At 39.3% G+C, this 16,880-nt stretch overlaps 1 long non-coding RNA gene across 1 annotated transcript in view; it reads right to left on the bottom strand.

Annotated features, from left to right (window-relative positions):
* Positions 1-2,316: 2,316 nt before the first annotated feature.
* Positions 2,317-16,880, bottom strand: part of LOC123583190 — a 49,726-nt gene continuing 35,162 nt past the window's right edge. Inside the window, exons 2-4 of the long non-coding RNA XR_006704770.1 lie at positions 16,336-16,416; positions 15,918-16,008; positions 2,317-2,664 (exon numbers count right to left, since the gene is read on the bottom strand). This is a non-coding gene — a long non-coding RNA (uncharacterized LOC123583190). The remainder of the gene's footprint in view (positions 2,665-15,917; positions 16,009-16,335; positions 16,417-16,880) is intronic.

Genomic DNA, 16,880 nt, shown 5'->3' with positions numbered 1-16,880 from the left:
TAGCTCTACTGCTAAATAGCGCAGGATACTATTAGGCAAGTTACTCTTCCTAAAACTCAAGTCTTTCATTTTTAAATTGGGAGTAATTGTTACACCCAGATTGTTGACAGCAGCAAATGAAATAATGTATGCAGTACATTTATGTAACAGATTGCCCTTTCTGCCTGCCAGATAGATAGTAAGTGCTCAACAAATATTTTATTGCTTAATAAATATTTTCCGTCTTCATCGTCTTCAGCATTGAGGAAGTATGAAATCTTGATTGGCAAGACACTTCAGTATTACTTGTTTCTAACAGAGTCTGGATGAAGTTGTAAAAGACTCATATTCATATAACTGGTTAAAAAAAAGAGAGAGACCAAAAAAAAAAAAAAAAAAAGGAGAGAAAGGGTGAGAATGTCTTGATCTTGGTGTATTCAGCTTAGTTTTGTCTGACATCTTAACCTTTATAACCCCAAATGGAGCAAAGTCCATCAGAAGTTTTCCTGTGCCTTAGAAATCGTCCCCAGAATTGTCCAGAAGTATCAAAGCAACAAGAAGAAAGCTAGTCCTTAGACATACCAGTTTGCATGTACACAAGAAGCCAATCCCACATATTGCTAAGAATGGTCTATATTTTCATACTCAAAATGTTTTCCATTATAAAATCATCACAAAATCAAAATATTACCACTTAAAAATGGCACGGCAAAACAAATGGAAAAGGAAACCACCATGAACAATAAACTGACCCCTGCTCACTGCACCCCACCCCCACCCCACATCACCAATTTCCACAGAATGACATTCCAGCCCCCAGAGCTCCTCTCCACCAACCTGGAGTCCTGCTCAGACTTTGTTCAATCAGACTTTCCTCCTCCTCCATCCCACCCACTCCTCCTCTCTCACAGACTGGCTGCCCAGATGAGTGAGGAATCACAGGGCCTTTTTTTTTTTACTTGACATTCAAAACAGAAAGAAAACAGAAGTATAGAAAATATATAGTAATGAGAATGGATGCCAAGAAGCTGACCATATCATCAGGAGATGGGACCTCACTAGGCAAGAATGAAGAAAACTTAAGGTCCTTAGAGGAACAAATGTTCAGCTGTAGAAAGAATTTGGGTTTAATCATGTCTGAAGAGTGAAGTCACATAGTATGTAAGGAGCAAAAGTTCGAAGTCATATGTTATCATCCGAAAAGGGATATCACAAGGGAAACTCTTGGCAGTTCACTTTATACAGTGTTTGGCTGAAAACGTTCAAAACCATTTGTTGCTGCCATTGCTGTATTTTTCCAAAGTCATTTCCTATTGATTCAGCACACTAGGAAACCATGGCTGGGTTCACCTTCCCAAATAGGAGTTTCTACTTTGCTGACTGGAGAGTATCCAAAAGCCACATTATACTGGAGATAATAAGCACCTGGTCTTTGAAAGGAATCATCTGTGTAGGCAAGGAGGGAATGTCTCACAGATTTCTCTTTAGTTCTGGGATTGAGCTATCACTTTCCATCACACACTGCCATTTGGACTGTTGGCTGTAGTACCTTGGGGACAAATCCTCTACTCTGGGATGGGATGACCCTATCTTGCTTGCTCTCCTCCCCCACAGGTTCACCTAAGCAATCCCAGTATCTTGGCAAACAAATTTGCCAAAACCTATACACTTTAGAAAGAGATCCTGGTGGAATGGGGGGCACTGGGTGGCTTAGTCAGTTAAGCGTCCGACTCCTGGTTTCAGCTCAGGTCATGATCTTGCAGTTCCTGGTTTCAAGCCCCACATTAGTCTCTGTCCTAAAGGTGTGGGGCCTGCTTGGGATTCTGTCTCTCCCTCTCTCTCTGCCCTTCCCCCACTCACACTGTCTCTGTCTCTCTAAAAATAAATAAAATTTAAAAAGAAAGGAAGAAAGAAAGAAAAGAAAGAAAGAAAGAAAGAAAGAAAGAAAGAAAGAAAGAAGATCCTGAATGGGAGAATAACACAGATATGCAATATTCAGACATCCCTTTTATACAAGAAGATGTTTGATAGCACAGTATGGCAGGAGATTAATACAATAGTCAGAGGAACCAAATATGATGTTAAAATGATTTCTGAGTTTCAAGATATTTATCGACAATATGAAGATAATAATGTTTGTTCTTTCTACTACATAGGGTTGTTGCAAAGAAGAAAGGAAAATGTACACAAAATCACTATGCAAGGTAGACAAATGGAGAGGATTATTTTGTTAGCCTAAAAAGATTTGCAAGGTTTGGTTTTTCCAATAAGAAATTTGTCCTTCAGGGACTAAATATTAGAATAAACAGCTTGTTCAAATGCATTTTCCCAGCTTGCTGCTTTCACAGGTAGAAAAAAAAAAGAATAACGTAATTTTTTATTTCATTTTACTTTTCACAAAAACAGGTAGACAGAGCTGAGTGGGCACTTAATTATCCCGTTGGGAAGTGTAGCAAAACCATATCAATCATTTGGAGGCTCCCAGATGACAAGGCCAGACTAATGACTCAACCTATTTGACAACTGGCAAATGACAGGCTTGCCAAAACGAAGGGCTTGAAACATCACAGAGGATCCAAAGTAAATCTTTGAGACAGTTCCAAATCCAAGTCCATCCATTACCAACCACACCTCCTAAAGCCACGGTATCTGCATTACGCCATTGTTGTTGCCAACAGTGCTGTGCTAGGAAAAGAAGGACAAATCACAGAGAATGTGTTACTGGAATGGAGCAGAATGGTTGTTTTCCAAGGCAAGTTTATTAGTAATTACAGTACACAACTCTACAATAGTTGTGTGCACAGGTCCACAACCTTACCTCCCTACCTCACTCATGTCTCTAGAAAAACTCCTGCATTTTTGTGTAGAGTTGACAATGAAGTATGTAATCTCCACTCACAAACTTTATTGTGGAAGGACTGTGTACTAAACATCACTAGCCCTCGCGTTACAAAGATGACTTCAAATCCTAGTGATGGAGACAGATCTTTGTCTACCACAAGATAGTGGCATCATGTGCAAGGTGCTATAGGAGTCAAAACCGTAGAATTTATTTCTCCTGGAAAATGATGGGAAGTCCATGAATGACTTCTTAAAGGAAATGCTGTGAGCTGAGTTGAAAGATGGGCAGAAGTTGGACAATAAGCAAAGGGGAAATGAATTGTAGACAAGCAACATGGACACTAGATCATCTGTGGTGGCTGTTAGAAAGTGAAGGTTGGTGGCCCCATGGTTGAGGAGCACAGACAGAATGTTTGTTGCTCAACTCTTTGAATCTTGCATGATATATCTCTTCTACGGCATTCCTCACACTTAAGCCTTTACCCGTCTCTTCCTGCATTGGCATCGGGGCTTCCCATTACAATTAAGCTCATCCTCTGGCCATCACCACCTAAATTATTGTTGAAAATGAAAGCAAATGACAAAACAGTCATCCAAGTGAAGAGACCCTCTAGAGCTATTGATGGTCTGTGTGTATTTGGTGGTAAGAGTGATCTGTCCTTTTACTTTCCAGTGGCCTATGAAACACTGACACAGCAGTGACAGTAAGCCATGAAATATTTCTTAGGAGAAAGGTAAAAAATAAAATAAAAAGTATTTAAATAGGGTTCAGTCATTGTAAGTGACTTTTGTCCCACCGAGTTCTGGTAAAAATAGTGAGATGCATCATAAAACAGAAATTAATTCCTTCTTGTGAGTTACTAGGTCTGTCTGATCCAAGTTTCTAAAGCACAACATTATCTGAAAAGAGTGATAAAATAATTTATTTCTAATTGATTTGTACCAAGGTTTTATGGGCCTCACTACATATGACCCTTATTAAAACTCCACCATATGAGGAAGTACAGACATACCCAAAATTACTAATTAAAAACTAGTGTTAGCATAAAAGTAAGGATTCTTCATTTCTCACAAAAATAAGATAGTTTGGCAGGTTTATATGTCAGGGGAACATCCAAAAATAATGAATTCATTGACTGATATTTACATGTTGTTTGCCTAAATCATTCCTTTGCCCATAAAACCTTTAAAATATTCCTAAGGAAAATAAACATCTAGCTCAAAAGGACCATCTTTGGAATTTGGGAATTAAAAAAAAAAAAAAAAAAGAAAGAAAGAACAGTTGTTTCCATGTTCAGAAAGGACTGGAGATACTTAAAGAACGAATTAGTGTTCCAAACGGTGACATTCCTCCAATCCAGACAAGCAAAACTGACCACACTATTTTATCTCTGACAAACGGCTAATAACTAGGATGCCCTTGATGGCTGCAGACTCATAAAGAGAGAATAGGGCTGTGTCTGAGCCCAGCAATGACTACCAGGGGCTGCAGGAAGCACAGGGCACATGTTTGCTGTCCCTAAGCTAACCCTAAGCTAGCATTTCCCCTTGCCTGTTTGTCTCCAGATTAATTCATTCTTTAGCTTCTCTCTCTGAGTTTTGCTGCCCATCAAATGGTAAGTCAGGTAACTAAGCTCCCAAGGGCACAGATGCTTTAGATGTCTGTGAGTTTGGTACAGTGTGTGCCATTTAGTAGGCACTGAAGGAAAATTATGCTTTCCACAAAAAGCCAACCATCCGACTCTGGAATATCATAGCAAGACTGTTATGATGCTAATAACAACCATTACAAGTAGGATACAGGCTGCAACACAGATGCCAACAGTTTATGATATAGAAGCCAGGTTAGCAAGGATCTGGACTTAAGCAAACAAATAAATAAAAGAATTAAATAAAATAATAAATAATTTGGTAAAGATTGAAAGAATTAAGAAAAGGAACTGGTGGTTGTTGAATGCCTTCAGGATTTTCATGTAAAGTATCTCACGTAATCATTGCATCAGTCCCATGTGTAGTAATAGCTAACACTTACCGACAGTTTACTGTGTGCCAGATGGCTATATTAAGGGCTTTATTATCATTAAGTCTTTTAAAAGGCAGTCACTTGGTTTCCACAACTCTGCAATAGTTCTTTTTTTTTAAGTTTATTTATTTTTTGAGAGAGAGAGAAAGCATGTGCACAAGCGGGGAGGGGCAGAGAGAGAAGGGGACAGAGATCTGAAGTGGGCTCTTCATGGACAGCAGAGAACCCGATGTGGGGTTCAAACTCACGAACCATGAGATCATGACCTGACCTGAAGCTGGACACTTAACTGACTGAGCCACCCAGGCACGCCTCTGTGCAGTAGTTCTATTACTATCCCATTTATGGATGATAACACTGAGTCACGAAACAACTAAATAATTTGCCCAAGATGGCTCAGTTAAGTGACAACCCTGGGTTGTGATTGCAGGCAATCCAAGATCAGAGTCCACACTCCCAAACACCCCACAGGACTATTTTTCCGATGAGGACCCTGAGGCTTGGAACAGTGACATATACTAGAGAACTACTGAGAAGTGTGCTCAGAATTGAAACTCAGGACTGCTGCCCTCCAAGACCAGTATCCGGTGCACCGCTCCACACTGCCAACCACCGAAACGAAAGTTGTTTAAGTATTTAATTGTATTAAGTTATACTACGGTTAAAAGAGGATGGAAATATAAAACCCTTATATTAGATTTTTTTCTTATTAAACTTACTTCTACAACTGATCAGATATAAAACAAGTAGCAGAAACTCTCCCAGTTCATAAAACTTTTATCAGCTGGAGGCCAAACCCTAAGTGGCTTTCTCTATGCCTTGAGCCAATTAAGTGTGCTTACAACAATAAAAAGAAATGAAAAAAAATAATAAACAGTTTCAAGAAATAAAATAAACACAATTGTTTTCTTTAACAAAAGGGATAGGGCAAGCTGAGCAGAGGATGAAGGAAAGAGGCTCAGTGGAGACCTTCATGGCTCTATTATTTTACCTTTGGTATAGAGAATGGAAAATGATTAAGGGCTTTTTCAACTCTACCTCTCAAACACAAGTAAACGCCAGGCAGCAGAGTCTGACAATAAGTGAAAGCCACAGACCAAACTAGAAGTAAGCAAGCAGAAAGGGACCAAATTAGAGGAAGAAGGGTTATTTAGGCAAATTGAACAGGTTCCCACATAACAGTACCCTGATGTATAATTTTCTTATTCAGAAGTGTTTTCATCAAAGCTGCAATATAAAGGAAAGTGCATTATTCTTTTAACAAGTGAGGCCAAGTTTCTACCCAACTAAATCCTTCCTCTATGTGCCAGGGTCACTAGAACATTCGGACACCCCCCAGTTCTCATTTCTTGACTGTGCAATCTGTAGTTCTGCCAAAATTTCATTTTCATAAACAATCAATAAACTAACAGTATAACCACGGGTAGTCACATCTGAATTTTGTTAATCATATGTTGTGAGTGTAGAAATACACATTAATTCAGCTCTCTCCCTTTCCTAGCTGAGCCTGAGCCTGTCAAGAACTATTCACAAGAGCAGAAATGCCAACACCATCCAGAAAAGAAACGTGTGTCATAGCTACCAATGTTTTCATTGTTGCCTATTGTTGTCAATGCAAAATGAACAAACTTTTTATTTTTTTTCTATTTTTTTTTATTTTTTTTTAACGTTTATTTATTTTTGAGACAGAGAGAGACAGAGCATGAACGGGGGAGGGTCAGAGAGAGAGGGAGACACAGAATCTGAAACAGGCTCCAGGCTCTGAGCCATCAGCACAGAGCCTGACGCGGGGCTGGAACTCACGGACCATGAGATCATGACCTGAGCCGAAGTCGGACGCTCAACTGACTGAGCCACCCAGGCGCCCCACAAACTTTTTAGAATTTCTTGAAAAAAAGGTGGGAGGGGGGCACCTGGGTGGCTCAGTCAGTTAAGCGTCTGACTTCGGCTCAGGTCATGATCTCACGGTTTGTGGGTTCAAGCCCCGCATCAGGCTCTGTGCTGACATCTCAGCCTGGAGCCTGCTTCAGATCCTGTGTCTCATTCTCTCTCTGCTCCTCCCCCGCTGTGCTCTGTCTCTCAAAAATAAATAAATAAAATAATAAAATAAAATAAATAAAATAAAAAAAGGAAGAGAGTTTTATTCAAGCCCAATTGAGGAGCGCTGCCTGGACATAAAATCTGCACAAAGAAGATCGTGCTCCTGAGAAGGAATGTTAGATATGAGTTTTTTTTGTACCATCAAGGGTTACAAATCATGATGAAGGACATTTCAGAATATTATAAACTCTATCTTATGCTGTTAGTATGTGCAAGGGTGCAGACTTCAGAGGTATGGGATCAGAACTTACGGGGATTTTTACTCTTATCTCTAGTTTGAAATGTTTCTTTTAGCTTATTTGGTAATGAAGCAGATGTACATTGTGTGTTCAGGCAGAAATAGAGCCCATGCTCTGAAGTTTGGTGAAGTCATTCTGACCCTGATAAGAGTATAGCCTCCCTGGGAGCCCAGGATCAGGCCCCAAAGCGTTAAATGTTGAAAATTTCCTTTACCAATGGATTCAGAAATTGAATCAGGAATTATCAGATTCAGGAATGATCAAGCAATTATTAAAACAAATAAGATTAATACCCAATAAAGATCACTAGACATGACCAATCTTTTTTTTTATTATTATATGAAATTTATTGTCAAATTGGTTTCCATACAACACCCAGTGCTCATCCCAAAAGGTGCCCTCCTCAATACCCATCACCCACCCTCTCCTCCCTCCCACCCCCCATCAACCCTCAGTTTGTTCTCAGTTTTTAACAGTCTCTTATGCTTTGGCTCTCTCCCACTCTAACCTCTTTTTTTCTTTTTTCCTCCCCCTCCCCCATGGGTTCCTGCCAGGTTTCTCAGGATCCACATAAGAGTGAAACCATATGGTATCTGTCTTTCTCTGTATGGCTTATTTCACTTAGCATCACACTCTCCAGTTCCATCCACGTTGCTACAAAAGGCCATATTTCATTTTTTCTCATTGCCACGTAGTATTCCATTGTGTATATAAACCACAATTTCTTTATCCATTCATCAGTTGATGGACATTTAGGCTCTTTCCATAATTTGGCTATTGTTGAGAGTGCTGCTATGAACATTGGGGTACAAGTGCCCCTATGCATCAGTACTCCTGTATCCCTTGGATAAATTCCCAGCAGTGCTATTGCTGGGTCATAGGGTAGGTCTATTTTTAATTTTCTGAGGAACCTCCACACTGCTTTCCAGAGCGGCTGCACCAATTTGCATTCCCACCAACAGTGCAAGAGGGTTCCCGTTTCTCCACATCCTCTCCAGCATCTATAGTCTCCTGATTTGTTCATTTTGGCCACTCTGACTGGCGTGAGGTGATACCTGAGTGTGGTTTTGATTTGTATTTCCCTGATAAGGAGCGACGCTCAACATCTTTTCATGTGCCTGTTGGCCATCCGGATATCTTCTTTAGAGAAGTGTCTATTCATGTTTTCTGCCCATTTCTTCACTGGGTTATTTGTTTTTCGGGTGTGGAGTTTGGTGAGCTCTTTATAGATTTTGGATACTAGCCCTTTGTCCGATATGTCATTTGCAAATATCTTTTCCCATTCCGTTGGTTGCCTTTTAGTTTTGTTGGTTGTTTCCTTTGCTGTGCAGAAGCTTTTTATCTTCATAAGGTCCCAGTAATTCACTTTTGCTTAGACATGACCAATCTTTTTACTCTTGCATTTTAAAATGAAGGTGTTGTTGGGTCCAAGGTATGGACTCTCATCCTAATATAGTACTGGGGAGATATTTTCAGATTGCATTTCATTCCTGGTGTCTCTCTAGTGGTTAGCTTCCTCAGCCCACTTAGTTGGTTGACTCCTGGATCAGTTGGTTGACACCTCATCATGGCTGCACCCCTCATCACAGCCACGCTGGCCTTTCAAGGTCAGCAACCCCATTAACTTTGAGTCTCTAGCATGTCTCTTAGCTCAGATTTCTGAATGACAGAAAAGTAAGGAGTGAACACCACACCCCCAACCCTGTATGCTGAGCCTCTGTCCTCTGGAAATGTCAAGAATATATACATATTTTTTTTAATTAATAATTTTTTTTAAATAAGATAGTTTTGGGGCACCTGGGTGGCTCAGTTGGTTGAGTGGCCAACTCTTGGTTTCGGCTCATGGTCGTGGGATCAAGCCCCTCAACTGAGCTCACAGCCTGCTTGGGATTCTCTCTCTCTCCCTATCTCTGCCCCTCCCCCACTCACACTCTCAGAAATAAATAAATAAATAAATATTTTTAAAAAATAAGATAGTTTGGGGGGCCTGGGTGGCGCAGTCGGTTAAGCGTCCGACTTCAGCCAGGTCACGATCTCGCCGTCCGTGAGTTCGAGCCCGGCGTCGGGCTCTGGGCTGATGGCTCGGAGCCTGGAGCCTGTTTCCGATTCTGTGTCTCCCTCTCTCTCTGCCCCTCCCCCGTTCATGCTCTGTCTCTCTCTGTCCCAAAAATAAATAAACGTTGAAAAAAAAATTAAAAAAAAAAAGAAGATAGTTTCATACTCTTTTTTTTACTACTGACATCATTAAAAACTGAAAATTAAGATATTCTAATTCTTGCTTAGCTTCCATAAAAGTCAGGGAGGAGTTGAAGACCTTGATTAAAATCAGGTGAAAATAATGATAAACCCTTAATTTAAAAACATTTTTTTCTGATACCAAAATAGTCTATATTAAAAGCAATCTGACACAGATTGTGATAACTTGGCTAAAATGCTCTGATGTGCTTCTTATACTTGGCAGTAAGAACATATGTGTGTTTTATGGACATTTGGAAATGTGGGCTATAAAAGATGTGTTATTCATTCATTCATTTATTCATTCATTAATTCTTAATCCCTTCTAAGTGCCAGACACTGCTCTAGGGGTATGGTACCACAGTGGATAAAACTAATTCTTTGGCTTCATGAAGTGTACATTCTAATGGGGAAAGACAGAAAATAATAAGATAAATAAGCAAAAAACACAGTATGCTAGATGAGTATAATTCCTAAGGAAAAAAGTAAAAGAGAAAGAGATATGGTGTATTGGAGGTGGTGATTTGAAATAGGAGTGTTTTCTTCCAAACAGTCACTAATTACATAAATTTATAGCATAATATTCATTTAGAAACATCCTCTAACAACCTGGCCATGTATTCTTTCTCTCTCCATGACATGTGCTGTGGGAAACTTTGAAGTCTCAGAAAGATCAAAGATGCAAAATAACTCTAAATTTATAAACATTAAGTTTATAAGCAGAAAGTCACATGCTCCAAAATGCTGAAGAATTATGAGACTATTGGAAAAAAAAAAAAAAAAGTTTTTCCTACTCACTTGGTCCCTGGATTCTACCAGGAGATAATCTGTCAAAGTCACAGGTAAATTTGCAAAGGATGAACCAACTGGGTTTAAGCTTTGGGAGAATTTTCAGACTTCCCATTAACTTTACCTGCTCAAGGAATTTTCACCACTAAGTACTTTGATAGCTAAAACTATCATCTGAGTTTCTCTCTGGATTAACAGCAAAAATCTGAAGAAACTCACTCCTTATGTAGACAGATGGTTTTAATATAAGAGATGTAGTGGGATCATGACAGGATATCTCTATTCTGTCCTTGAATTGTAACTAAGTCCTAGAACTGAAAATAGGGTGCAGTACACTACATTTTCTGAAGAGAACCACCAAAACTGAAGCCAGAGAGCTCCCTCAGGATTTTCTAAGAGATAGTGTAACCAAGTATAGTCACCTAACACTTCAACCCTCCACCCCTAAATCAATAAAATTAGAAGGCCAGGAAAAGGAGAAGCATGCCTTGGGGTCCTCAGAGGCCTGGAGGTTCTGTTGCCAGGTGAGAAAAAAATTCCTTTCTTCCCCAGGAGCTTCCTCCTCCTCCCTAAGGCTGAAACTGCAACGACTCTGAGTGATTCTATCAGAGTAAAATTGTCACCTCATTCCTCTGTTGGCTGTCTGCTAAGGCAGTATGACTCACTGATTTACCCCTGAATCTACCCAAAGGGAAAAAGAGTCAGAAAGAGAGGCAGCCACAGAGCAGCCCGTACCTCCCCTTCAGTTCTGGAAAGGATAGCTGGGCTTTAAAAGTCTTACTGGGGCTTCATCCAAGGAGGCCCAACTGTGGTGATCTCAGCAGCAGGAAGCTGTGAGGGAGACCATTTATGGAGAGGGTGGAAGAGGTTGGCCAGACCTGGATTCACCATGCCAAGAATTGTACACATGGAAAAGCCCCATGACTGCGCCCCGTGACTGAGGCAGGCTTTGAACCTTTACTCCACCAAGGGCACTAATGTTGGGTAGTGTTAATCACAGAAGCAATGACAACCAACTAGGAGAGAGCCACAAAATGGAGAAAGTTAAGTAATGAGATGCTTGCCCTATTACTTCTTCCTTCTTCCCACTCTAGCACAGTAAAGGAAGCCTAGAAGAAGCAGAAGGACAGAAGTTGGCATCAAGATATGTGGGTGGACTGAGTGTCAATAACTAAAAATAACTAAAGAATTACATGTCCAAGATGCCAATAAAAAACCCACCACTCAGTAGAAAAAGAGATTCAACATTTTATAATTAAAGTGGAGGCTTGGAAAAAAACAAACACATTCACCAATGAAAATGTGTAACCAGTTGCAAGAAGATATGAAATAGAGAAGTGTGCTTTGGCTTAAAAACCAGAGCAACATAAGTGCCTGACTCATAGTAGGTGCCCGTTGATTTAGTCTCAGTAAGAAATCAGTTAATGAACAACTGTAGTTGAATAAACATACTATAGACTCTCCAATTTATGATGTCTCTACAGTCTGATCTTTCCAACCACAATTCCAATAAATTGCAAATGCTGGCTGAGAAGTCACAGCTTTCTTTTTAATTGATGAATTTGATAGTTAAAGCATACCTCTTTCACAATGGCTATTAGTAGCTGGAAAACTATTGGTGGAATAAATCATCTTTTCCAATCAACCCTTAGATCATAACTAGCTATCTCTCTCATACCATAACTACTTTGGAGTTTTTTTCCAGTCAAGTGAGAGGAGTGTCTCTTTGTTAGTGTAAAGAGTGAGTGATACTTCTGAGTTTTCTGAAATGCTCTTTAATGCCTCTCATAATATTAAGCTCTTAATTTTAGTAGGGCATCTGCATTTGATAACACTATCTCTATAAAGAAACTTAGTTTAGGTATAATCTGATTCTACACTCATTATCTCATCATTCCAAACCATGAAACCCATAGAGCTATGTGATTTGCCTAAGATCACATAGATGGACAGTGATATAATTGGGACTATGTTACAACTAATAACTTCCCCTTCTCACTGCTACCTCCAATTCAGACTGGCCCCCCATTGTACAGAGCCAGCCCAAGAAACCTGTCCAAATCAAAGAGCTTATATGTTAAAGCTGCTAGTTAAATTCCCACCCTTCTGGGGTTCTTGAAACTCACTTACATAAGAAATCATTGCAGCTTTCTCAAGAGATATTAATCACAGATACTCACTTAGATGAATTGATATGAACAAAAATGAATATTCTGGTCCCCTTTTCCAATTTTAATAAAAATAAATTGTAGATGTTTTGTAGGCAACCACCCACAAGCCTCTCTTTTAGTTTTGACTTCATGATTTGATATTCCAGGATAAAAGATGCTCCCCCCAAAATCCAAATAATTACAATTAGTCCTTGACTGCAGCAAAAAAAAAAAAAAAAAAAAAAAAAAGTAATTGAGGCAATTGTGCCTTTTTTTTTAAAGCATGCAAAGAGAGTTTAGAGGAGAGTTTTGAAAGTTACTTATCATGCTCCTGTTACTATACTGATGAGTGGAGTAAAAAGGCCCAGTATGGAGCTATTCTTCTGGCTTCTCACACACAAAATCATCAGGTTGCTTTCACCTTGTTTTTCTAAGGTTTTAAAAGCAGATTTCATCAAGCTCTATGTAGTCCCAAATCCCCTGCAGCAGATACCAACATAAATAAACTCCTGCAGTTACCCACAGCCCAAGAAGAGAAAGGTTTGAATTAAAGCTTTGTCTTAAATCAAAGGCAGTCTTGCTGTAATTACTGCCACAGCTAAGATGAGAAAGTGCATCAACCACTCTGCTAATATAAGCTGTGTGCTTCCTCTGGCTGGTAACACTCTTGTCTTATTTCTCCTCTTGGCTTCTTTGGCCAAAGACAATGGCTTTGTAAAAGAAAAAACAATTTAGAAAGCCATGGTTACTATAACAACTAATCCAACAAGGTTTCCTTTCTAGTAGAAGGATATAATAATTTAACAAGCTCAAAACTCACCTTTAGACCCTAAAGCTAAAAGTTAAGGTCAAAGGGTATAAAAGTAAATAATGGTGAGGGCCTTAATCACAATTTACTCAGAAATCTTTTTAAGGCTAAATTCAACACTGGAAATGGCGGCCAGTTAGGTGAGAAACGGTGGCATTAAACAAGAAGACAGGTGCAGTTAGGAACAACCAGCAGCCTGAAAGAAGTCTTTCAACGTTCTGTAATCCATCCCAAGTATGACATGCACACGATGTACAGGAAGGAGCAGATTAAAGCAGATGTATGGCTGAAGCAAAGTTCTAGGGTTGGAATACTTTTATTCTAATGGAAAGATGGGGCTGTAAAGCCCATTATCATAGATTTCACAAATCCATTTAGAACTCAGTAAAGCAAAGAACATTGCCCACTGTAATGTAACAGCTTGTGATATATTATAGGAAGACTACAAAGTAATAAAAAAAGGTCACTTGCCTAAAAGAAATTTCAGTTTATGGGTTGGGAAATAAGGGAAGAATACATATAAAAATAAACACAAGCCCACAAGTGCTGGAAACATGTAAACATTTTCTTTTTTTCTTTCGCATTTACAATTTTTTTTCAGGAGTAGAATTTGGTGATTCATCAGTTACATGCAGCATCCAGTGCTCATCACAACAATTGCCCTTCTTAATACCAATCACCCAACTAACCCATTTCCCACTCACCTCCCTCCATCAACTCTCAGTTTGTTCTAACATTTCAATTAGACTCTAGGTTGATGCCTACTGGAGAAATCCTTTACAGTGGAAGCTGTCTTTTTCACTCTTGGTTTTATGTAGCAACCTTATTTGTATAACTGAGAGGAAGATGAGTGTCATAATCATGTGTTTGTATGACATATTCTGACTATAGACGGCAAACTCAAGTCATTAACATGTCTTCAAAAGTTGGAGATCTGAAAGGACATATGGTAAAACGGCACTTTCTTATTCCTAAAGATCTCTTTTTTTTAATTTTTTTTCTCAACGTTTATTTATTTTTGGGACAGAGAGAGACAGAGCATGAACGGGGGAGGGGCAGAGAGAGAGGGAGACACAGAATCGGAAACAGGCTCCAGGCTCTGAGCCATCAGCCCAGAGCCTGACGCGGGGCTCGAACTCACGGGCCGCGAGATCGTGACCTGGCTGAAGTCGGACGCTTAACCAACTGCGCCACCCAGGCGCCCCTAAAGATCTCTTTTTAAATCAACAACATAAGAATCTATGCAAACATATCCAAGAGTCTCAACTCTTTGACCCAAGAAAGGGAGTTGAAATCACTTCATTTTGACTACATTTGGCCCACTGGTAAGGTTCTGATATGGAAGTTTGTATTCAATTTTGGTAGAGTGCTGTTTTTAATTTTTTTATTGTATTTATTTATTTGTTTGTTTGTTTGTTTATTTATTTAATCCTTATTTGTTTTTGAGAGAGAGAACAGAAGAGGGGCAGAGAAGGGTGGGGGCAGAGGATCTGAGGCGGGATCCACACTGACAGCAGAGAGCCTGATGCAGAGCTGGAACCTATGAACCCATAAGATCATGACCTGGGTCGAAGTCAGATGCTTAACAGACTGAGCCACCCAGGTGTCCCTACAGTTTTTGAATTTTAAAGCCCTCAGATACAATATGATCTCTGCAGCCTGCAATGGACTCTACCACTACCAATTGTTTACAACTGCCTAATTCACACATTTATCTTTCACCTGCTAGCCTCGTGTAGCTATATGAAGTTGTGATTCCTATCTTGGAATTACCAACTTCCTTGTGTTCCAGTTTTAAAACTGTATACACGTACACACACACACACACACACACACACACACACACATATGCACAAGGTTTGGGGAAATTAGCTAATTAAAAGTTTTATGGGGTGTCTGGGTGGCTCAGTCTGTTAAGCATCTGACTTGGGCTCAGGTCATGATCTCGTGATTCATTAGTTCAAGTCCTGTGTCAGGCTCCGTGCTGACAGCTCAGAGCCTGAAGCCTGCTTTGGATTCTGTGTCTCCCTCTCTGTGCCCCTCCCCTGCTCACACACTCTCTCTCTCTCAAAAATAAGTAAATATTTAAAAAATCTTTAAAAAAAAGTTTTATATGATCCAACAATGTGGTATGTTCTTTAAAAAAGAAGTCAGTAAACTCTCAGTTTCCACGAAGAAATGTTCAATAGCCAGATTTCTAAACTGGAATAAACCATAATCTTCAATTCTGAATTCCAGAAATTAAAATTTAATTTTGACAAATATGAGTATGATATAGATATAGAAGGTCTATAAATCATGTTTTAAATAAACATTTAGCCAAATCATGGATAGTTACCTTTAGGAAAACAATGTAGTAAAAACAGCAAAAAATTGTCGTGAGGAAAAATCTATAGATTTGTTTTACTAGTTACTATATAAAAAGCAGAACTAGAACCAAAACTTGGTTATAAAAGTGTCAAATTTAAAAAGGTTTAAATCTGACTCAACACAACTTTTTGAGCATTATGGTTATTCCAATAAGTTGGTGGTCCTAGAAAGAATGCATTTCCTCCCCGTGCAGATATTTGAATGAGCCTGCATACACTGGGTGGGAGGTTACATCAATTCAGTACTTGAAAGGTCTATTCAACAAAATTATTTGGGGATCCTTTAAAATATATACAAATATACTCTTGGCCCCATTCCAAGCATATTAGGTTACATAACTGGGAGTAAAATCTGGGAGGTCTCTATTAAAAAAATAATCTTACCAGGATATATCTGATGATACTGGTCAAATCAGTGCTCGGGTCTCCAGCAGCAGAGCAACGCATCCATACTGCGTGACCTCTGTCATTATGTCTAGAATCACATAAAAAACATTCTTCTCAAGATCTGCCCTTCAAGAAAGAACAGCTTCTTCTGTAGATTTATTTTGAGTGACTCACAAAGTCATGCCATCCCTCCAAAACCTCACCTGTAGAATTAAACCATTGTTTAAATGATGTAATATCTATGAAACACCAATTATCTTCTAGCCTTTCCATCCCCCATACCAAGAGAGATTATTTTTCCCTAGGATCCAGGCTTCTCTCTCCAAAAAGTAATTTCACATGTCTAAATTAATCTAGATCAGTTCTCAAAATGTGATCACCAGACAAGAAACATCAGCATTACCTAGGAACTTACCCAGAGTAGAACCCAGCAACCTGTGTCTTAACAAGATTTCCAGGTGATTCTGATGCATGTTTAGGTTTAAGAACCACAGACCTAAATTAACAACAAGAGAAAGGGAGCAGGACGGGTCAGTGGGATGGAAAATTTTGCCCACTGACATTCAAAGTCCTGTAAAATGGTGGTCCAGTCTGGGCATGGACCTTCTAAATCTATTCTCCTCCCAGATATTCCAGCAACACAAGATGTGGGGCTGCTTATTCTCTTGATTACCCATCAAGAAATTCTGAACTCAGAATATATACAAGTACACACACACACACACACACACACACACCTTCTAAAGAAATAACTCTGAGAGACAGAATAAATAAACCCATGAAGACAATAGAAATGCTTTTCAGAATCCCCTCTAATTTGGAAAGACACAAATTGTAACAACAGAATCAGTACTTTAGTACTTCATGTTAATATGCATAAGAGTGTTTATTCCTTTCCTTCATCCCTTACTCTGATTTGTCAACCTCTCAGAACTAGTTGAAACTAATAAAAAGGCCATT

The sequence above is a fragment of the Leopardus geoffroyi genome, chromosome B1, assembly GCF_018350155.1.
Source record: "Leopardus geoffroyi isolate Oge1 chromosome B1, O.geoffroyi_Oge1_pat1.0, whole genome shotgun sequence".
NCBI classification, from domain to species: Eukaryota; Metazoa; Chordata; class Mammalia; order Carnivora; family Felidae; genus Leopardus; species Leopardus geoffroyi.
This window is presented reverse-complemented; position numbering and strand designations above follow the sequence as displayed.